The 23665-nt window shown below is 43.5% G+C and overlaps 1 pseudogene; it reads left to right on the forward strand.

Moving 5' to 3' along the window:
• The first annotated feature begins 822 nt into the window (after positions 1–822).
• LOC106740905 lies at positions 823–4376 on the forward strand (annotated as a pseudogene).
• The last annotated feature ends 19289 nt before the right edge of the window (positions 4377–23665 follow it).

Raw genomic sequence — 23665 nt, forward strand, 5'->3', positions numbered from 1 at the left:
GGGAAGAAGGAAGTCATTCGCGACGTCGGCTGAAAGGAAGGAAGCGCTCTTATGCGATCCACTGCATCATTTTTCAATTCGCGCTGCACGAAGAAGAGCTGTCTATTAATACGTAATAGGGTTTTATGCCATAGCGAGTCATCGTGAAACGCCATTTGGAACTCGTGCCGCGTCCCGCGGAATGGAACGCGTGTAACAGGGCTGTCAATATAATTCCTCATACCCTATGCGGAATATAATGAACTGCGCTCGACTAGGAAAATGTGAAAATGGAGATTAAATTCTATTAAAATGACGCTTTTGAAACACTTTCAAAGGTTTTTCGCCGCATCATGCATTCGTTTTCATTAAAAATTCAGCTCAGGTCAGATTTGTATGTGTGTTATATATGATCCTGTATTAGGAATATCTTGAAATAATGTCTAAATAGAAAATAGACACGTACAATACAAATAGGTATTTTATAAAAATAAGATCTGAATTGGAAATCCTGCTTGTGAAGCACACATTCGTTTTTATTCCGTTTAATCTGCCTTCATTCATCAAAACTGGCGTGTAGAGTTACGTCAAGTCAACATTTGCCGATTGTATTCCTAAACACTCAATTATTTCACTTTTCTCCCGATCATCGCGTATAAATGAAGCTTCAGTGTATTCAATTTGTCTCACCGTTTTATCGTCTATATGCGATTTGGTGTTATCTATTTACCCTAAACATATATTAATCACCCACATTCGGACACCTTGATGCGGCGCGTTTACCTTCCTGCCGCGGAAGTTTATCCTCACACAGATGCGTGAACGCACCGCCGGTACCGGAATCGGGCGCGGACGTACGCACGTGTATGCGCGGACGCGTGTATGCCGAGCGGACCGGTATAAAAGCCTAGAAAACACGCCGGTAAGTTGCAGTTCTCACCTGGCCGCCTGAAATATCGTAATGGTGGAGATGACTTTCAAGGTAGAGTGTCGAAACGCGTCGGAAGAAGGAAAAGTGACGCAGAGAAAGTGCTCGTTAAAGAACAACTCGCGACATTCAAGCAGCAAAATAAGAGAAAGGGAGAGAAAGAGGAAGAGAAAGAGAGAGAGAGAGAGAAAGGGAGGGGGGAAAAGAAAAAGAAAGAGAGTGAGAGAGAGGGGCAACAAGAAAGAGGCTAAAGAAAGAATAAGGGCGAAGAGTGGCGGATTCTTAATTGCCAGTAATTACGGACGTATAATTGGCAAAGCGATATGCGCGCACGAGGAGCGACGGAATAAATAATTCGAATGTAGGGTGGCGCGAGAGACGGTAAAGTAGCTCCATTCGGTTCGTGAGGGACCCTAAGCAACGTCGTGAATATAAGATGGGATTAAAGTGTTCCTTGGCATTCAGGTTCGCCCGATGTAATTAGTCCATTCAGCTCGACCGTCGCGAGCTTACATTTTTGCGGAAGGTAACGTTTTGTAGTACGTGGAATGTGTTCGAAAGTGGGTAAAAACTATTAAATTGAATTACGCGTGGAAAAAAATTAAAAACATCAACCTCCGCGAGACGCTTTCTCGATCGAAAGAAACCGCCGTTCTTCTATGCTTATTTAATTTTAAGTTCTTCTCGACCTCACGGAGGTTTCAAGTTCTTTCATTGTAGACGGTTCTATCATTTTCTTTTATACGCGCGCAGCTAAATATACTTGGTTCTTATATATCTCTTTCAGCAGAAGCATTGGTTTTGCTCTTATAAGGAGAAACGATCGTAAAACAATGGCCCTTCAGCTAAACTACTGTAACGGGAAAAGCATAATTATTTTTGTAATTATTTATTAAATTTGCTTTGATATTTTCAGGGGAATTAGGAAAATGAACTTTACACGTGTAATCTCTGATAAATATTAACGATGCACTAGACATTCGGGTATGATACTGTCAAGTTGTACAGAACGATGTTTGCATATGACATTCCACATAATGCATTTTAACATGCATGCATCCTGCCGCATATAGTTTACATTTTTACATTTTACATTTTCGTATTCCTAGTTCGGACTCACATACATTAAATATTAATTCTACTAAAATTCGCGTAAAAATAAAACCAAAACTCCAAAGTCCCAATTCGATTCTCATTAATAATACAGTTCGAATCGAGTCTGAATTTCTGACGACCCTGGAATATTCGCCAACTGACCGTCGTTCTTCGTAACGTTCTGCAGTTTCTCTAGCGAGAAAAATTCGACATTTATTAGATCGACCGTCCTTTTTACATTATATCAGGTCTACAAGTGCAAAAACGGTTAAAAGGCTCGAAAGCGAATACGTGTTGATTGTAACGGAAACAGAAATTCACGAAGCGCGCACGAGCAAGGACGAAGAAACGTCCTTCGTCGAATCGCGTCTATTCTGCCCTTTCAATCGAGCCACTTCCGTCGAGCTGGTTCGCGTTAGTACGAACGTTGACGGCCGGGCTCTGGAGACTCCTGTAATTAAAAACGAGAGGCTGTCGAGCCGCCCCTCGTCGTCATTCAATTGCTGGATGCCGTCGGAGTATCCTACGTTTCTGGAATTTCTCCGTAAAATCGAGCGAGTTTGTAAATACCGGCAACATCGATCGCGTATTACGTTTCGGTGCACTCTTGATTTATCGAGATACATTTCCGAGGTACCGATATTTTGCCAGTTTCAACGTACCCCAACTATGTGGCGGATTGTCGGTCGAAATTCTTCAGACCGCCTCCCTCTCTCCGATCGATTTGATTTCACAAAATTCCACGAGACTTCCCGCCCTGAGTAAGAACGAGGCGGGAAGAATCGTACAAGTCGGGAATTGAAGTGCCCCCGGATATATCAATTTGTGCGGATTAACTCGCCGCTACTTACACCCGTGATCGATAAGTATCGGGATATCGGAAGCGCCCGGAGGCTGAATCTCCGACACTGTCGAGGTAAACTTCTGGTGTCACAGGTCACCGTCGCGCTAACCATCGGCCTCGCCCTGGCCGATCGATCAATCGCCGGCGTGATACCGCTGGACAGCGGCGCCCTTCACGATCATCACGGCTCATTGGCCAGTTCCTACATGCACTTCCACGGGCCGGTGCAGGGCCCGGAGTACGAGGTGAAAGTGCCGCACGTCGTGGTGGACCACTTCAGCGAGCACAACTATCTGCACGGCCAGGATCACGAGCATCGCCAGCACGACGGTTACACGGTCGACTACGTGGGGAATCCCAAGTATGAGTTCTCGTACGGTGTCGAGGATCATCACACCGGCGACTTTCACGGCCAGAAGGAGACCAGGCACGGTGAGTGAAAAGGACGAGTCACTTTTACGCATGCGCGACTTTCGCGGGAGGACGAGCGAGCCGAGGGCTACCTGTGGCGTCGTTAACCGATTTCCACCGACGCGCGACGCGCCGTCGTCGGCGAAAATTGCCACGGGCGAGGAGAAAATTACATTTTCCTCGGAGACCCCCGGCCGGCCCCGCGACGCGTCGCGAGTCTGTCTGCGCGTCGACCGTTCAGGTGGAACCGCGAAGTAAATTTAAAAATTGTAAAACGGCGTCAACGGCGCATTATGTGATATCGCAGTTGCGCGCGAGAATACCGTAAAGACGCGGATGTACCGAATAACCAGACGGTTAGAGCGAACTTTTACAGGCGTGCAGCTTGATTTGAAGTTAGAGTTCTTCCCGAGACGGAAACACGAGAATGTCGGTGTAGCCTTTGAGTCATAAATGATTCAAAGAGAGAACAAGATCTCGGGAGTGCTGGTAAACACTGAAACGAAGGGAAATTACGTCAAAATCAGAGAATACGTCCGCCAAGGTTGCAATGATTATTTTTTGAAACCTTGCGAAACAAATGTCGCCAAGGACCAACGCAACCACGATTTCCGAATTCTACTTACAGCATCGGAATAATTGATCAATATCGCCATGCTATCACGAAGCGACCGTTCGAATCCCGTTCCGTTTAATAAACAACGATAATTGAAGGGGACGAAAGATTCTCCGGATTATCGACTTTGAAATTACGTCGGTGATTGTATAAGCGTAACGATTGCTAAATAAACGCACCTTAAGGGACCGGGATCTTATATAACTTCGTGACGTCACACTAACGATATCTCCGGGTGGAGGTTTCGTCATATTTCTGCCTCTCCATGAATATTTCTTTCCGCAGGGGGCAACGTGTCCGGGGAGTACAGCGTGAAGGATCCAGGTGGCACCCTTCGGGTCGTCAGTTATCACGCGGACAAGGAAGGATTTCACGCAGTGGTGCACACTTCCGGGAAAAATGATCATTCGGGAGGGGTCTACGGCGGTCAGGGTCAAGAAGAAGAGAGCCACGATCACCTGCAGGAATACGCCGCCGCGTTGTCCGCACACTCAGCATATTGAAGTGCGCGACAACCGAAGTCGCGGCAGCGGTCCGCGACTGATCGCTATGTGTACCTGGTACGATTAGGTTTTCCTCCCTGAATCGTCAACGTTGATGTTTTTCTTTCGCATACCAAAGGCAACAACGTGCCGTCCGTTTCATGTTATAAGGATTACGTATTGCGTGTATGTCATTGTAAATATAGTTTATCCCCTTCAATAAACGATATACAGCTTGATGAAAGGTACATAAATGTTTCCTGCGCATTACGTCAACGTTTCGCAGCCGTAAAAATGGTCATGCTCTCTCGTCATATGGAACACGATGTTCTCGATAACGTTCTCGAAACGTACGCTACAAAGGCGTAAATTACATATGTGATGCGAGAAATTTGGTAAAATTATCCCTTATAATAGGTAAACGCACTTGGCGTTTATATTTACCAGTAATATAACTGAAGATATTTTTCTTCGCATGCTCTGAAATATTTTTATATATAAAACTCTGTTCACATTTATTGTGGAGCCAGCGATGGTTTAATCGAGCGCTCGCGTTTAATGGGAAATTCATTTATTCGCAATAGAAAAGTCAAACATATAGGTAATCCAAAAGATGTAATTATTCAATTTGCGAAAGCACCCTCGCTAAAATTGCGTCGATGGCCTGAATCTACTAATAGGGTGATATTTGAGAAATATATCAAATTATGGAAATACAATGTAAAATTTCCATTTTGTATAAAAAGTCCGATTGCGATACTCCATCGGATTAAGATATTAAAAATATCACTATTTGAACGGGAATTTTTATGCGCGCGCGCCTCTACAAGCCGGTATCATATACCGCGGAAATAAATATCAAAATTAGCACATTTAGTACATTTAGTGCGCCGCGAACGATAATATATTACAAAAATGTAATTACCGCTATTCGTGGAAAAATTACAACTGTGATATATTAAAACTCGATGTATTAAAACTCGATATATTTAGAATGTTTATTTCAGTAGAAGAGCGTACACGAGCCATGGTGCAACGTATTATATTATGACTCGGGAGAGGGAAGAGGCGACGCGATAATAATGCGCGTGTTACGATTCTTTTAAAACGATTTCACGAGCTATGCCGCGCATCAATAGGAATACGGCGTAATGTGCACATACTATAATAGCACGGAAGTCATTATTACGAGATAACGTCTTATTACGGAACTATCGATCATCGATACCGGGGAGCAGAAGTCCGCGCGGCTACTATACGTAACAACGGCGTTGCGCCGCGGCATCGCGTTCTGTACTAATGAAAATAAACTGCACATAACAGGGCCGCGAGTAATAACTTCTGATGCTCTGAAGTGCGAGGAAATTCCAATTGCCACGAATCACGGGGATTACCGGGTAACCGGCGTTAAGGTCGATCGCCGGCGAAATGAAAATCCAGGTCGCAAGATTGAATTATCTATCGAACGTTACAGGATGCGCGCGCGGCGATAAAAGTTAGCATCGGCGGTGCTGTTACGAAAGGAGCTTGGAAAAAATGTGCTTCTTTTAACGCACGTTAAAGACCGCATTAAAAAGTTCATTTAAAATTTCATTTGCTGGCGTACAATTTTAAGAGTCTCACGGCGTACGACCTAATTTCATTTTAACCGCAAGGAACAACCTTTTTGAAGATGTGCAAAACAGTGTGTGCGTTTCAGTCGCGAGAGACGAGCACGGAACAAAAATCGCGAATGATAAACATCATGAGGCGGTACTCCGCTAATCAGTTTTAAACGTTGCGATTTCCTCGCAGGAAAAAATTAATGGGAAATATATACGTGTGAAGCATTCGAGAGTGTTGTAAGGCGCTGAAAACGAGAAGAGGGGAGGTCTGCGAGTTATAAAATAGAAAGGATGGTTGACTGATTGGAAATATTGAATGTCACGAACTTTCGCGATGCACCGACGAAGAGGGAAACGTCAGATAAGTCGTTTAATTCGATCTTATCGCGACAGGACGAGTAAAGACGGACGTTAAAGCGCGTCTTGTGCAATGTATCCGATAATCACGGAACGTCGTTATCGCAGAAACGTCTCAAAGAAAAACGTAATTCGGCCGAAGGTGCTCAAAGCAATAGCGTACACGGCAAGAGTAAAAGAGACAGGCTCGCGCGCGTCAAGTTTTTCGTTCGTCTCATGAGCAAAGAAGACTAACATCTATATAGAAGTCATATACTCGGCCAATACTGGAAACTGGTGAGATACCAATTCAGTACTAAAATACGGGTTTCACGTTATGATACTTTAAATAGGAAAGCGAAAGATGTTACTAATATACAAAGTTGAGTAAATTAAGTTAGAAGTCAATTATGCGAGACTATATATATATAAACCTAACTATTTTTCTTCGAAATTGTATATATAGTTTTGCATAATTAAATTTTAACTTTAATAAGTTAATTTAATTTTAACTCATCTTTTAATTAGTTAGTCTTTGTTCAGGTTATTTTTAATGGCTAAATTAATTGTTTTTTATTGACTAAATTAATTGTATAGGCCATTTCACTTTCAACTCAGCTTCAAAAGAGAAGTTAATTTACCCAAACCTGCTAATATGGAGCTTAAATAGTTCAGTGGTGAGAGCGGCCGCAACTAGAAGACCAGAGATTTCCATCTCAGCTGAGTCTGCCTTGTTTCTACGTCTCATACGATATTAAAAGTAAACATCTGCAGGAACAAACAAGCATCTCGATCACACAGTTTTGACCCTTCCTTCGATAATATGGTTGTGGCATTAACAATTGTCTGGAGTAATGATAATTATTATTGTATACTATGGAAGTTGGCATTATCCCAGTATTAGAAATCGATAGTTTTTGGTATTTTTATATTAGAAGTCGGTTAAACTACAGTACTGTCTTCCGAATCTTGGCCCATTGCTATCACCCTAGCATTCCACCAGTGTCAAATGAGAATTCGCATCTAGTACCGTTAACTGAAAACCGGCACTGAGTCGGTATCCCGTCAGCAGTTGTTTCCTTATCGTCCTGACATCTTGTATATCCCGACATGTGGCTAATTTCACGTTGATTGGACGAATAAGCGGTATTAATGATAATTTTATCTCGGATCGCTCAGCTCGCGTGGCATATTGAAGTCGCGTTCGCGCGCGAGCACAAATGGCGAGGGCGCGCGCACGACCTTACGTGCTGTCGTCGTTCCGAACGGCGTAACGACCGCGATAATGACTGTATATGTAGATATTTCGGGGTGTTTGCAGCCCGGGGAGTCGGCCGCCTGCGGCAATTTCCGCAGCGCCGCGCGAGCTACTAATTACCGCTGGCATCGCGCTGATTATTCCTCCCGCTGCTCACACCCTCGACAAATCGCTCGTGATCGAGCGCCTCGCCGCTGCCACGTGAATGTCGCACACTGCCGGCAAAGGAGAGAGTTTATACGGTTCGCTTCCGATGATCCCGAGCTACGTTCGAGAATTCCCGGAGGAATCTTGCTTTGCTTCACCGAATTCGCACGGACGATCGTGAACACGTTAATTTTCGAATATCAACTTTAATAACGTAGACATTAGGAGATTCTGTTGTTATTAAATGAATATTACTCTTGTGGCACTTCATACGCGATGGGTGAGTATAGGGGAAAGGGGGATAAAGATGAAGAAGTGGGATAAGATGACGACCTGCTGATTGTCCTAAGCTCGTAATAATAATGAGTTGGTGCTCGTTAGAGGCTTCTGATAATAATAAAAAATTATTGTAGTTTGACTTCGTTCTGTCAACGACAGTAGATAATATAGGAAATATATTTTGCATACACCCCGTTTTGCCTCATATAAATGCAAGATGACAAAATTAACATGTTCTCAAAAAATGTAGAAATTAAACAAAATTCTAATTTATTTGTAAATTTTCCAGTTATGCAGACCATACGCAAGACTTTCGCTATTCGGAAAAAATTGATCATTATTTTTACATTATTACGAAAATGAGAAAAACTCGACAAACTTTAAAGTCGCCATCTTTTCTCTTACCCTCTTTTTAATTATATTTCAATTAATTTTCAACTAGTGAGGTAGGCGAAAGTTATTCGAAAAGAGCGTAACAATGATACTCTTGTAATTCTAAGTGCACGATAATTATTATTACATTGCGCAATTATGCCGCAGTTATCACCGTTGTTGTTCTAAGGTACAACTACGTGCGCGTTTCATCAATCGGTTGATAATCATTGCTCCTACCTGAAGGGCGAACGAATCAATAATTCATATTGCTGATTGAAATGTACGATTGTTTCAATCAAGGCGCTTCGTCAACGTGATAGCGGCGTTATGTATCATGGAATTATTTACGTATTCGCCATTATAATAATTAAAATGCGAACAATCCAGATTCAGACGCATGAATAATCTCATGCATAATTTTACGAATTTACACAGCGCATTGATATGTGTAAATCTTACGAATCTGAATCCACCATGTTTCGATATCACTCTGCATCATAACGATGCACATGTTCGATTTCATGTAAATTGTCATTTTCCGAAAACGAATTTTTTGGAAACGTGTGAACTTGTCTATAAAGCATTTTAGTTTCATTCACATAAAAAAATTCATATCCCTAATAAATTAATAAACACTGATTGCAAAAATAATTCGATTTTTCTCCTTTATTACTTTATTCCTATAAATCGAGAAGGAAAGACGAATAAATTCTTTATAGATCCGTAATGTACATAGTTTTCATAATTTTTAAATATATATAATGTTAAAAGAATCATCTATTTCCTACACGTGCGGTAAAATATACCAATGAGTGTAATTTAATTGGTATCAATAACTGAGCATAGTAGCTGCGGTATCATAATTCTTGTAACGAATAGTGAGAGTACTTAAGCTAAGATGCAGGACGCAACAGTTTTGCCGAAATTCGCAACTACACCTGTTAGCTCGTTAAAGCGATCGTAACGCCCTTTATCCAACGTTCAAGTTATTTCCATAAACTCGAAGGAACATATGTGGTATCCTGCATATTCCGGGGAGAACCCTGGCGCGATGCACTCGTGTATCGCTGCGCTCGACTCATAAATTTACGTATGAACATAAAACACGGTATAAAAAGGTATGCTAACTGTTTGAAAAACGAAGAAAACTACGAAGAGGATTATTCTGCCGATTGACAGCCGTAACTTTTGCGAAACATTTTCCGCACCACATTCGCGAGTATTCGCGACAATAAATCATTTCACGTAATCCCGGTGGATCTCGATCAAGGAAGGGAATCAGTGGAGATATAATTGTACGAAAATAATAGATAAAGCCGCCTATGGGCCGTTATTGGAAGGTCTCTTGAGAACGTACCGAATGAACTCTTCTTCGAGGGTTATCGGATCTGCTTGCTGTCGGAAAACCGGAAGCGCATCGCGAATAGCCGAATGATTCACGATTAATCGGAGATTTTGGTCGAGTTTTGCTACGTGTTAAACATTGATAAGCAAATATTTAAACAAATGTGTTAGCACAATCATTGAAATACAGTAATGTGACGGTATTGTGCAGCGATTCACTTGATATGACCCTCCCAATTTACCTATTTGTTAGTACGTGTGTCGTAATGTAACAATTTTCTTTTCGTGGATAAAAAATTATTAAAAATTTGCCAAGAAACTTGTCGTAAATATATGGTAGTAATGGCACTCTACGTGTAGAGCGAAAAAATAATGAAATAATCGCTATGACATTAAAATCGAAGCTAGATGAAAATGATTATCGACATATCGTGACCGCAAGTCGTAACATAAAAACCACAGGTAAGCCGATTAGGTTTATGGAGCAGACGATAACATTTGCACTCGCCGGCAGTGCAAACGTCCCCAGTTTTTCCAACGCAAGTTTCGCAGACTAGGAGAGAACAAACCTCGCACTTGCGATCTCGCCATAAAACGGCAAAGAATAATTTAGTCTTCGAATGACCGGCTTTTATTTCGCGAGTATCACGTTTTTTGCGATTGGGTGATAACAGGACGGCAAATTTGTCGATGGTCGCGCGAGGCAAACATGTTTGCTTCGCTCGCCGTTCAAAAATAATTGCAGCCAATGGGCTGCAATGTAGAAACAATGGAATATCGCGTAGCAATACGAGGCGTTTTTAGTCTCGCAAAAAATTAGATTTGTTGTTTCGTAAAATTTTATTATCTACGAAAAACAAGCTATGTTATTCGAAGATAAGCTCGGGTCAATTTGTAATATTTTAGAAAATTTCAATTTATTTATAAAACCTCGCAAAACACGATCGAGATCTTGACAAAAAGTGTGACTTTATTTTTAAGACTTTAATTATTCCCGTGGATGAAAACAAAATATTCAAGATATACGAATGTTGATGTAACTTTTATTCGCGTTTGTAAATAGTATTCGTTGTTTCCAAGAAGTGCGTAAATATATCATTTGGCAATTTAATATTCAATCGTGCTTTCAAAAATTCCCCTCGACTGAAACTGCATCGGAGCAATCGGGAAGCGTCCAAATCAATAGTAGTTTCTAAACAACTTAGACCACCGTCCGCGACGACGGGCTGCATCGTTCACCAACTTGATCGACCGCCTCGGAAAATCAGCCGAAAATCCTCCTCGCGAGGTGTCCCGGTAAAATCGCGTTCGTACGAACGCACCGGCGAATAAATCGGAATACGATCGCAACAGTTTGCTCAAATTACCAATTAACAAATTAGCAGGCGTACGCGTGTGCGTACACAGCGGAATTGGCAATCGGGCACAAGCCGTGCCGATATTTCCCGGCCGATTGAAATACAGGCCCGCGGCTCCGACGGCGGCAATAGCGCCGGCCATTGGCTATTTCCAGCGACGAATCTATCGATTATCCGTTTCTATCACTCCGACCATTTGTAAACTGATACATTATAATTGTAGCGTCCAAGTGGTCGCGCGAGGCGCGATTTCACCTTCCGCATGCGGCCGCTTCGCCGCCTCCCGGCTCGCGACACGCGTCGCCGAGTTTATTTTACGAATAATCCGCCGGGGCCGCTGAGCGATAAATCGTTCCTCGAGTTTTATCTCGTAATTGAATTTCCCGTGGCGTGGCGGGCGTTACGTTAACGCTCCGGTGTTACGCGGAAACGACAGGCTGCGAACAGTTGATGCTGTAACGTGTTGCGTGCCTTCGCGCCTGTGGAAATTGACCACCTATGTAATTCATCCCACCGGCATTATTTCGACGTTGTTTATTATAGTGTATTTTGTTTATAATATAAACAGAGCGGGGTAACGCGCTGCGTGCGTGAATTGCAAAGGAGATATATGATTTGTTGGGACGGGAGGAGGGGAGCCTTGCTTAAAGGGACATTGTTTGCGTTAGCGGCGCCATCGTTGTTTCGGGTAGAAACGCTGCCATCGCCGTTATTATCTACGATAGAGAAGACGATTTAACGTCGTAACGTATTATTCAGAAACATTTCGCGCAAACGGGCTCAAATTACGAGGGAAATGAGAGAATTTCAATGTACAATAGCGACGTGCGTTTTAAATGGGACGATATTATCCGCTTCGGCGAGTACGCTATTGCGGTGACTGTGCGTTAGATCTACTTACAAATTGCAACTTCACGAAGAAATTACTCGGGCTGTTCTCCCCGAAATATTAAAGCCGACTCATTATTGAGTCGAGCGACCGGCAGAGTCGCTCATTGGTGATGCGGTGTACGATGGGTTTTTTTTCACGGAGCTGCACCGTCGATCTGTTAGCTTGATAAAAAAATCGTTAGCGCACCGAGGAGTGCGCGAAATAGCTGCGTTGAAACAACGGAGATAAAACGTGAGCTCACCGCGCGCTCTCTATCGTGTGTACTATATATATTGTCGCGGGTCCATTTAAAGTTCATAGCAACATTATTAAACGGACAGCCTAAAGACAGTTTTAAGGGTGGCCGAAGAAACTTTGCGGCAGGGACCGTCGACTGTTTTTCTAACCGGCGGAGGGGAAGCGAAGAAGGGAGTCCCGTGTTAATAAGCTTTATTTTTACGAAGCGGCTCGGACCGAGTTAAACTTTCCGTGGGTTTTTCTCTATTTAATTTGGAACGCGTCAGGTGGTTAACAGTACAACGTTCGCAAAGTAGCTAAGTGGTTCAATTGCGACGCGGCACGAAGCGTGGGACCGGCTACGAGTCTACTGCCGTCGTTCGTGGAAAGATTTTCGCGTGGGACCGAGTGCGCCAAAGTGCCAAACGGAAGTGACAAATTTTCGGCGTAGCGAGGATTCGAGAAAAAAAAAAAAAGGATAATAGGAGAAGAAAGGAAGAAAGAAAGACTCTCGTATTTCTCGTTGCCGGAAGCAACGCCGAGGCGAACAGCGTGGAAATCGAAGGTGCGCGGGGACGTCGCGAACTTGCAAAACGATCGGATGGATCCGGCCGAATATACTGCTTTAATTTTCCGCTTCGTTCGACGTGTACCTCGGAAAGGAAAGCTAGAAATTGATGAATGCGCTGTTTTAGCTTTCCACGCGCTCGTCGGAACTGCGCACCAGGTGCGGAATTAACGCATGCGAGCGCATATATTCTTTATCGACGATAGACTTCTTTGTACGTCAACGGTAACTCGTAAAATAAAACGTATTTCGCGAAAAAAAATCAACGATAACACAGAAATGTGGACTACGTGTCTAAAAACGTGTTCATTGGATATTATAATCGATAGGTTTTCCTCCTTTGGGTATACTTTTGGCATTTCCATTTCCGCAAGTTCGGGTGATACGGCAGACGCAAAAACTCGAGGTACACGTTTCTTTTCTTGCTTTTTCTTTAAATTCGCGCCGAAAGGGCCCATTGATACTTCAAACCTAATCGCCGTATCTATCGTAATTCGAGCGGACCCACAACCGCAAACAGCAGGACGTCGCGTACCACTGAAGGAACCGCGATCGTGACCCGAGAAAGAGAGAAGGAGAGAAGAGGTGAAACGAAATGAAACGGAGGCTGTGTTTAAGAGCGAACTGAATCAATAGCCCGGTCTACTCTGTGACCCGTAGGCCAAATGTGGGTCATACCGTTATCCAGTTCTCACACTCTCGCCCTCCCGCTCCGGCTTCGCGTTCGACGCCACCCTCTTTCTTCCTCTTCGCGCTATTTACCCTCTCCGCGTCCCTTATTTCCGCTCTCGTTCACCTCTTCCTCGCGCGCGCGCACGCACACACACACACACACTCTCTCTCTCTCTCTCGCTCTATCTCTCGCGTTCGTTCTTGCGGGTTTCGCGCGATGTTACCGCGCACCAGCGCCCGTGCTCGCGCTCTGACGGTTTATACATTTTTCATTAATAAATTCTGAGGACGTTTCACAGCGAGTCTTATCGTTCACGACCAACGCACAGTGCACGCTCACGGAATTACGTATTTGACTTTCTAACACCGCGCAGGCTACGGACCGCGATCTCGTCTCTCTTGCAGTTACAATATCGAATTAACGCGAGAATGATGAATTATTGCGCAAAGAGGCCAACAGACTCCTCTATCGAAAAATTTTCACGCAAAACGTGTCAAGTAATAGCTACAATTTATCCGTATAATAGCTTCGCAAGACCTCTCCGGTTAGGTCTCGTGTGTAAATCGCTTTGTTACACGATGCGAATTCTCTCTCTCTCTCTCTCTCTCTCTTTCTCCCTTTCTCTCTAGAAATTCATCATTCTCTAGAGAGAGAGAGAAAGCGCGTGTATGTGTAGCGGTGCGTATATGCCCGACACTAAGCCTGACATTTTGGATGCCGTTCGAAATTATGGATGACTTTGCTTACGTGCAGAGAAAGTAATTCAAGAGCATTCCGAAAAACCACTCGTTCTAATCCGCTCCAGAAGTCAAAGAGAACTAATCCATGCCAGTGTCGAAGGAATGCGATAGTAAAGTTGTCAAACGCAAATCTTCGCATTAAGCGAAGGCTTCTCAATTATGAAGTACACGAGCCGTAAGAAAGTATAATCTTCTTCGAAAATGCCACAACGTATTTCTTTTTCTACTTTTATCCGCACATTAAGACGGAAAAAAGAAGCAGCTCCCCACAGGTAGAAGCTGTTTATATAATACAATTGAACTTTAGTTAATTTAGCTAATTCTTTCTCTCCCTGCACCTGGTTTTTAGCTCCCACAACGAAAAATTAAGTCTGGTGACTAAATTTTAATTTTATTACAGCCACCTAATTCCTTTCTTTCGTGAAGATAAGATAAAAAAAATGTCAACACCAATATGAATTAATATATTAGATGGGGATGCAAAATGCTACCGCTTGATACCGGCGTTAATCAATTTCACGCAGACGTTGCGTTTTTTTCCTTCAGGCGTTTACGAGCGGTTTTTGAACTTCGCTCGTTCTACCGACGGTGACGGAAAAATGGCATCCTTCATGTCGTCTTAGCAATCGTGACATCACCGAAAAAGGAATGGAGCGAGGCGACTCAAGATAAATAGCCTCTTCGCGGTCTTTCCGTGCGAGAAGCAAGGCGCGAGGTAAGAATTTATGAAAAAAATTACCATAGATAATGAAAAAAGTTGCGGGAAATGACGCGCTCACGCAAATACAACCGCCGTCCGCACATTTCGCGTCACTCCACTATCGATTGCACGATTTTAGCGGTGCATCTCGCATACGTAATGCCACGTCCACGTGCGCGATCGTAGGCGTCACGAATCTTAACCAGCGGGTGTATATTTTAATATTCGTACTTATACGTATCAATTACGATTCCGGGGATTCGCGCTGGAGAGACGATTGTCCTCATTGTAACCGGCTGCGACAGCATAATCTCGGATAATTCGATTGGTCGAATCTGCATACATGATGGAATCTTGTACAGAAGCGTACAGATCGGCTGATTACAAGTAATGTCCATATTGTGAACTTGCGCAGCAGCACGATTATCAACGATTATCAACAGTGCTTGCGTATGATAATGCGGAGGAAATTTTATGATTACATAATGTTTCTATAATCCCTCTGTCTCTCGACTGAAAAAGAGAAATTAAATGGCGGAAAGAAGACCGGAATAGAAACGAGATGCGAGGCAGGGTATAACAAATGTTTTAATTAAACTTTTTAACGGGCAACGACGAAGAATTGTCGTGTTCTGTGACAATTTAATATATCTCGCTTATAAGTGTCATCAATTAAAATTTATGTCATTAATGGAATATTAATTACACAGGTAATAAATGACAAATTGTAATGGATTTACATTTTGTAATTACTAACAACTTATTAAGTTATAACCGAATTTAACGGGATTATGCATATAAAATATGCAACGAGAGAATGCGATTATTTTCGGGTGACTCTTGTATTCAAGTTGTTGCTTATACGAAAACGATAGAAAATCGCACAATATTTTTTGAGATTTTTTTTATTTTTTGTAAAAAGTCTAACCCGGATACGACCGGAAAATCTGTAGTGAAGAGGACATACGTATGATTGCGGGATATCCCGCGAAATACTGACATATTTCACCGAGCGTCCTTAGAAAATTTACTTCCGGAGCGAAATAAATCGTATCTCTCTATCTATTTATCATTTTGCGACCGCCGTGCGATGTACGAAGGAAAAGCGCCCCGTTCCGCTATCGCGCAGTCGATTCTCCAACACTTGGGCGATTTTATCAGCGAGGAAACTGTTACACGCTATTATGCATATCGCAACGTGCGAATCGACACTCCACGATCTATGAGTCCGATACGCTACGAGGACGCTCGACGGAGCTGCATGATATTCGACGCGACTCCTGCGCGGGGGTTTGCATCCCCCGCAGGATCACGCACAGTTTGGCGCCGCGAATATGTACACTCATTTATGTTCATGACAATGAAGCATGGTGTGTACAATCCCTAAGGAGACAGGTAAAGTAGACGAGTAGGTGGTAGGATAATGCAGAAAGGTGAATGCTTCGAGGATCCATAATGTTCCAACGTCGTTCTGCGATACGAGAGATATCGAAAAGTTAATATTGCATAATTTTTAAAAAAACCATCTTTTTCCATTAATCCTCGGGAAGAAACTCAAAAAATCCGTGGAAAAATGAAAACATCCGGGTTTCTTTCATTTATTTCATTCCCCCCGGGGAAAGAAACTGAAAAAATCCGAATTTCTTCGGAATATTTAAAACTAAAATGCATTGCTGTTTTTTTACACGATATTAATTTCAGATATAATTATCGAATGCATACGAGCTGATTTATCGGCATATTAAGCAGCGACATACAAAATTAATCTTCGAAGCAAGAATAAAGAGATATTGATGAATATGCCGTAAATATCTCTTTACTATTTGGATGATAACGAGCGTACTACTAGTAGCGGTTCATTAATTACGGAAGCTCATAATTTAACACGAAAAAAGTTGAGAACAAGTAATTCTCTCAAAGTAAAGGATGAGAGGCAAAAAAGGCGCTAATCAAGAAGTCTAGATATACAAAGGTATAAAAAAGTTAACCAAGGCCACTGGAAGAACGCTCAAAAATTTATAAATGCGTTAAAAAATAACTCTGATATATATATATTATTTTTTTTTTATGATTTCTTGCGATTTTTCAGCTTTCTTACTTGTGGTAGGTTTAATTACCTCCCCTCGAGATCGCTGAAAGATACGATTACGCCCAAATATTAACCAAATGAACACATTTAACCATTCAAGATGTGTACCTTAGAAAAGGTCCAAGTGCCACTTAGCTAATTAGACTTAGCTCCGCTTAACGTTTATCCTTTATGAAATTCTATAACTATTTTACGTTACACGTTATCGCAATGTCTACGTGATTACGGACAAAGTCTGCAATACGACTTAATGATCCTCCCCTATCGCGCAGTTCTCCCTCGTCCCGTCGCGAAATCTACATTTTGGCACTTGAACCCTTTCGCATATCCCGCTCAGCGCAGCCCGGGTCCTCAATTACAAGCGGCTTCTTAGCGATTCCGCTTGCATTCGCTTCTAATCCGGAGCGCGCGCGAACCACCGATGTCGAGACTCTTTTCTCCTGCTCGGAGAGAAGTTTTATACGAGCTCCGAGCGGGCGGAGCGTCGGCTTAAACCACTTCAACGTGACCCTCGCGCGTCTCGTCGAGCTTGCTCGCGATGGCGCACAAATTCGCAGATAGTCGTGTAAGCGGCCCTCGATGAGGGGGAAGGAGAAAAAGAGGAACGACCGCTCCCAGTCACGGAGAGGACGAAGGGGCGGCGCGTAGACAGAAAGCGATCTAAGGAGACAGCGGCCGCTGAATATGCGACGTCACGTTTTGCGTTCGGCGTCGTGTGACGCGCGACGCCAAATCCTCCGGAGAGAATCCGTCGCGCCTGACTACCGAAACATTCCTTCCCGTCTGAAATCACCAATTTAACCCTTAGAAGGCGACCCCACTAGAGCCGCGCACGTTGGCGCCCTGTATATAAAACAAGTACACACGTTCGACGTGTACGAGCGAGACGGACGAACTCGGCCCGTACGCTTCGTGTCAACTCGTGCTTTATTTATGAAGCGTTTACCCACCTCGTTGAAGCGGGCGCAGTTTAGAATTAATGAAAGAGCGCGCAGAGCTAACCGTCGGATGTCGCGGCGTCTCGTTAGCTCTGTGATCACCGGGCTGCGTGACACGTGTGTGTGTGTGTTACCTTACGAAGAAAATTTCACCGGCGGACACAAAGTAACGTCAACGCATGTGAAATGATATTTTCGTTAACGATGTAATCCTCTCGACTTTTACGGGGTGAACTGGCAGTCGCGAATTGAATATAAAAGTGTCCGCGAATCTTGCGTAAAGCGTCTCTCTGGGTCGTTTATACGTCCATGTGTCCACCCTTTCCCCGATTTCAAAGGCAAACGTTTGAATTCTTGTCCCCCTCCCGTATTTCTTTCGGGATATCCTTCCGCGCGGGAGCGTGGTCGACCATCGCAATAATCCTCTCGAGATTTCCGGGACTCGTTGGAGCCACGCCAAACCAGAGGTGAAAATTCAAAGGTATTGTCCGAGACTGCGTTAGAAAATATCACGCTATTGTAGCTCCTCGTGCGCGCGATACTACAAATCACTTATTATCAGAGATATACCGGCGTGTTTAAAAATATACGGAGCGGTTTCGTCGAGAGGATTCATCGAACCGTCGTACAAAATTCTCCGTTTTTCGCACATGACAATCATATATTCTCAACACCATAAAAGTAGCTCTCGAAATTGTACGATTCGTCCTTTACATCAGATGTGATTATAACTGATATTTCGATGCCGCGATAACGCAAACCGAGTCATCACAGCTTTCGCTCGTTCGTCCCTTCGAGGGAGCGCGTTGTTAAGAAATCTCCGTCGAGTAATTTAAGCTAAGTGCAGCGGCGGTCGAATGAGATTCTATAACGTTATCGGTCGTCAGGTGAGCCATTCACAATAAAGATAAGAGCCAGTCAGTCATCCCTGGGAGACCGTGTTCTCGAATTTGCTGCTGGCATATCTCCTCCACCGTACCAAGTTCGACTTTGAGTATCGTCCAACCGCTTGTGTTTGCGCGCGCGTTTGCGACGTAATGAAGCTTCCGTCGTAGTTCGCGCATGAACTGTTTCGATCGTCGCCAAGAAGCCACGGAACGGTAATTAGCAACTTGTTCGGTTTAAAGTATCATCGCCGGAAGCAGCGTCGGCGGAGATACGAGAGCACTCGCGAAACACGGACAGATTTAAATTCGAAGCTTTCTCGTTGAGCACAAATGATTCGATCAGCCACGGTACTTGTCGTATATCGACTTATTCGTCGCTATTATTTTGAGAATTGCGGTATATCATTTCACTTTAGATGTCACTAGCCGAAAATTATACATAATGATACATAATTCCTAAGAAATAATTTCTGCCCGCCTTTTTCTCTTACGTTTTTTGTACAATTATACAATTGAATTTTTGTACGTATTCGCGTAATACCCTTTTTATAATATTTTATCGAGAGAAGAATGAGATATCAAAACTTAAGAAGGACACTTTCCTTCCTGGTTTGAATCTTTGAATTAACAGACGCGGTTGTAGCGCGAAATAAATCAATTCGTTATTTTCTGCTTCATAATAACAAGACATTATTTTGTAGCGAGAGTTGTAGAATAGTAAAACTTCTAAGTTCTAAAAGTCGTAGTAGTAAACTTTCTAAGAAGCTTTATTGAAGCTGACTCTTGCAAAGCGCACAATAGCGATAAAAACGAGCGACAGGAAGAAGTAATCGTCCGAATAACGACTTATTTTCAAAACATTTCTTCCCCATGACGCATATTCTCTCCGTAACGAGCGATTCTTTTTTCGCAAGAGGCAGGGGAGAGTTGTTTTGAAAAGGCGCGTAGCCGGAGCGGCCGATAATCGACTATCCAACCCAGCAATATTCCTGCAGAACGTGGCGCTTCACGCTCCACGTTTACGCGGCATACCGTCGCGCGTCGACGTTTTCATAAAAATTTGTTACAGATAGGCGACCGATACCCGTCGATACGCAAACACGCCGCGAAAATCGCTCTGTTGCTCCCCGGCGGCGCGTTCCTGCTCTCGCGGATTACGCGGCGCGCGAGCAAAAAAATAGGGAGGAAACGAGGGAGGAAACCGAGTCCGCGGGGTATTCGTGCCGCCGGCTTGGAAATCGGCCAACTTCCAGCCCAGGCTGGATAGACGAGGGTAGACCCTCTACTCACCCGAGAGGCAATTGAATTTTTATATCTGTCGAGCGAGAAGCGAACGCGTGGTAAAAAATGTCGAACGGCCCTCAAGCTTGCGCGGGACGACGGTCTCCGAAACATCGGTAAGGAACGTCTGGCGCTACGTGTCCGTATCTACTGCCGCTCCCTGTCCATCGATACGATGTCTCATTTGTCGTCATATCTATATATTATCACTCTATAATGCAGTATTCTACTACATTACAGTGAAAGTTACAGAAAGTTACGTCACACATCATTATCTTGTACAGTACGATTCATATTTTCTATTGAAGAAACAAATAGTTTCAAGAATTTAAGAATATATCACTCTGCCTTATGCACATAATATATTCAGCGTTTGTTCTATGCATTTCCGCGGATAAATGCGTGCAGTTAAATTACTTGAACTTGTCTTATGTTTCATTAAATTTCTCTCATAATAGAAATAAAAATAACAATTTCCCATAAATTTTGAAGAAAAGAAAATATAAAGGAGTTTGCCTAAAGGGGATTTTGATTTATAAACGGGACTGAACGAAACAGGTATTAAATGAGATCATATACCGAGAGAAGTCCAAATATATGTCGGATGCTGTGCACACAAAATTACAGCTCTATGATACCTCGGATATGGCAGGTTCAAGACTGAAATTCGAGAAGCAGCAAGCTCGCTGAATTAGTTTCGCTGCGTTCTCGAAAGCACTGACTTTGCGAATGCTTTATTTTTATACATTTTCCTTATATGTCATACACCTTTCACATTTTATCTTGTACATTGGATTTTATTATGTTTAGAATTGATTCTAGTTAATTTTTACGAAAAATCTTCATTTTTTTAAAAACACACTTTTTTTGATCTTGCGCTTTTTGGATCCTATAACACATTTGGATTAGAATCATGTATTTTTAGACTCCAAATAGACCAACTTTTGTCCAAAGCTGTTGTGAATGTCATTCAATTCCGTTGCATAAAAGAATTGCCATATTATCACACGGCATTCCTTCATATATTTCGCTTCTCACGCACTTAGTTCATTATTTTTTCGGTTAGTGCATCTCTTTCTTTCATATCTGTCATTTGCTATGTCAAATACGCCAACTCTATATTTGATACTTTGGTCTCCCCTAACTTCGGCCACGCTATTCAGATTTGAATAAAGGATGGCTTCCCGGAATCAGGAGCCCACACCCTTCAAAATGATATATGTCTTATCAAAATCCGTTTGCAGGCCAAAAATGCACAAACCTCCTTTCGCTCGTCCACATTCATTGAATATGAAGTAATCTACATACACTTGTAATTATGCACGTAAATTAGTTTACATACTAATAATAACTTAAATGTTCCTCATAGCGATCCTATATTCCCATCACGATCTTTCCCCGCGATATTACGTACGATAGCAATGCGATTTTTCAGCGGACATTGTATACACACAATCGCAGTTTCATATGGAAATTGGTTACAAAATTTTCGTAATATTCCGGTGAACTGTATCGAGAAACTATTGAATTCCGGTGACGGGCCATTGAATACCGACGGAATTTTTCGGTAGTGATCCCGTCGGCTCGATCCTCACAACTCATCGATATCCGTCCCTCTATCTTGCTTAGAATATTTTTCCTTGGCGTTTGCATCCCGCCGCGCGTTATTGCTTCCGCGGCATTCATTGTCGTAGAAATATTCGGCGCGATGGAAAATATCGAGCGCGCATTCTCGCGTCATGCAAAATGCAAAACGCCACGCAGATTCGGTATTAAATTTCGATGAAGGCCGCTCGGAATTCGAGGGCCGGCCATCAGCGTCAAACGCATGTCGCCACAGAAATGTAGCAGTTGATCGGCCGGGTGTTCACCGTCCCGCTTGCGGCTGTATTTTCGCGGCGTTTAACGGCGACGGTTTAACATCGAGTCTGCTGCACGTAAGAATCGGACCCGATATAATTAACCCAGCGAAACGCACGCTCGCTATATCCGAACACGGTGCGATAAGCGCCGTTCTCAGCGTGGAAAATTCAACAATAAACATCGCCGGAGTGACACGTGGGCTTTTACCGCCGGCTCGAACAGGCGAAAGCGCATTTCGTAATACTTTCCGTTGCATGATGCACGGTTCGCTTTCATCTCGGCTCTCCTCGTCATTCCTCGCGCGCGAGTGACGTCATTCGCGATTTCTCTCCTCTTAAACGAGACGCGCGGCTCTCTCCCTTACGTACGACTTCAAGCTTCTCGCATGCAAAGTTTACACTCGCGCGCCTGTTTACGGAAGACCTTATCATCCGGCCGAGCGGAGGTGCGACGGCGGAACTCTTGTTTAGCGCGCGCAAACTAAATAAATTAGAAACTTCCTCTGTCGCGCGCGCGTTCGCCAGATGCCGCGGGACGCGAACACGTCCCGACGATCCATGCACCATGTGACCGCTCATCCCGGAGTCAATTACTTCCTAGTGTAGCCGATGGCACTCTCCGGCACCGTCGATTTCATCCGCCCGTAAATGAACCTTGTCATGTATCTCGCCAGAAGCCGCAGCGGATTAGGGCATGTTCGTTACGCTACATGCGTGTGGTATTCGTCATTTTCATGAAGAACACCGCGCCCATGTAGCGGTCCCGTCAATTTCTACTATGTTTACGCATTAAGCTCCCACCGGCAAAAGACCGGACTCCGCTCGAGACTCCACGGCGATTTATTTCCGACGGAATTAGCTGCAAAACGAATATTCGCGCTGAGAAATCTCCTTTGTTTCGGAGAGGAGATTATATAAAATTTCAATCGCACGAAGCACCATCTTCCAAGGAACTTTTTACTTACATTTCTCTTCCTCCGATCCTCGGCAACGTTTCAAGTTTATTAATGCTTATTGTACGTTTTGCGTTTTAATTTGAAACGAAACATGCTCGAAACGAAACGCGCTTTGTGGAAACTTCTGGGGAAAATTTATCTTATCGCTTTTTAAGTTTAATTAATCGGCTAACTCAATCTTTACAATAGTAAGAAACAAATGGACCGTGCGGAATTGTCCGGTGAGTTTGCGAGGACGCGACGCGCCCCCATTAACTTGAGGATAATAAGGAAAGTTGCATATACCATTTCGTGCCGTGACCACTTTCAAACATCCCGCGCGTCTATTCACCATCTTCCGAACTTCCATTGTGATTCGTCGCTGAGACATCCTCGTCTACGCGCTCTAAAAAGAAAAATACTTCCGTCAAAGTGAGCGATAAGATTCTACAAATGATCCACCGAATGTGCGACAGAGCTCGCATTTCCGACGCTCGACTGCTCACGTGGTCTCTCGAAAGGAAACGATTCCGCGCGTATATCGCGCATACCAGCACGCGATACAATCGGAAATCACAATTTCATCCGAGTTCGCGGCCGTAACCCTGGCTGTAAGACAGGCTTTTCAATCCCTGTAAGTGAAGCGAAAATCCGTGCGAGCTGCGAAACCGCGGGCGGGAAGTGAGTTGATGCGCTCAATGGTATCTCGTCGACAGCCTTGATCGGATATCGCGAATCCCTTTGCGAATATCGATCCGCCCGCCTATACAAAACGCACCGACGCGACTATGCAACAAAGAAATGCATCGGCGAGAGCGCCCGCTACGC

Source organism: Dinoponera quadriceps, unplaced genomic scaffold (genome assembly GCF_001313825.1).
Source record: "Dinoponera quadriceps isolate SergipeBrazil2010 unplaced genomic scaffold, ASM131382v1 scaffold397, whole genome shotgun sequence".
In the NCBI taxonomy this organism is placed as follows: domain Eukaryota; kingdom Metazoa; phylum Arthropoda; class Insecta; order Hymenoptera; family Formicidae; genus Dinoponera; species Dinoponera quadriceps.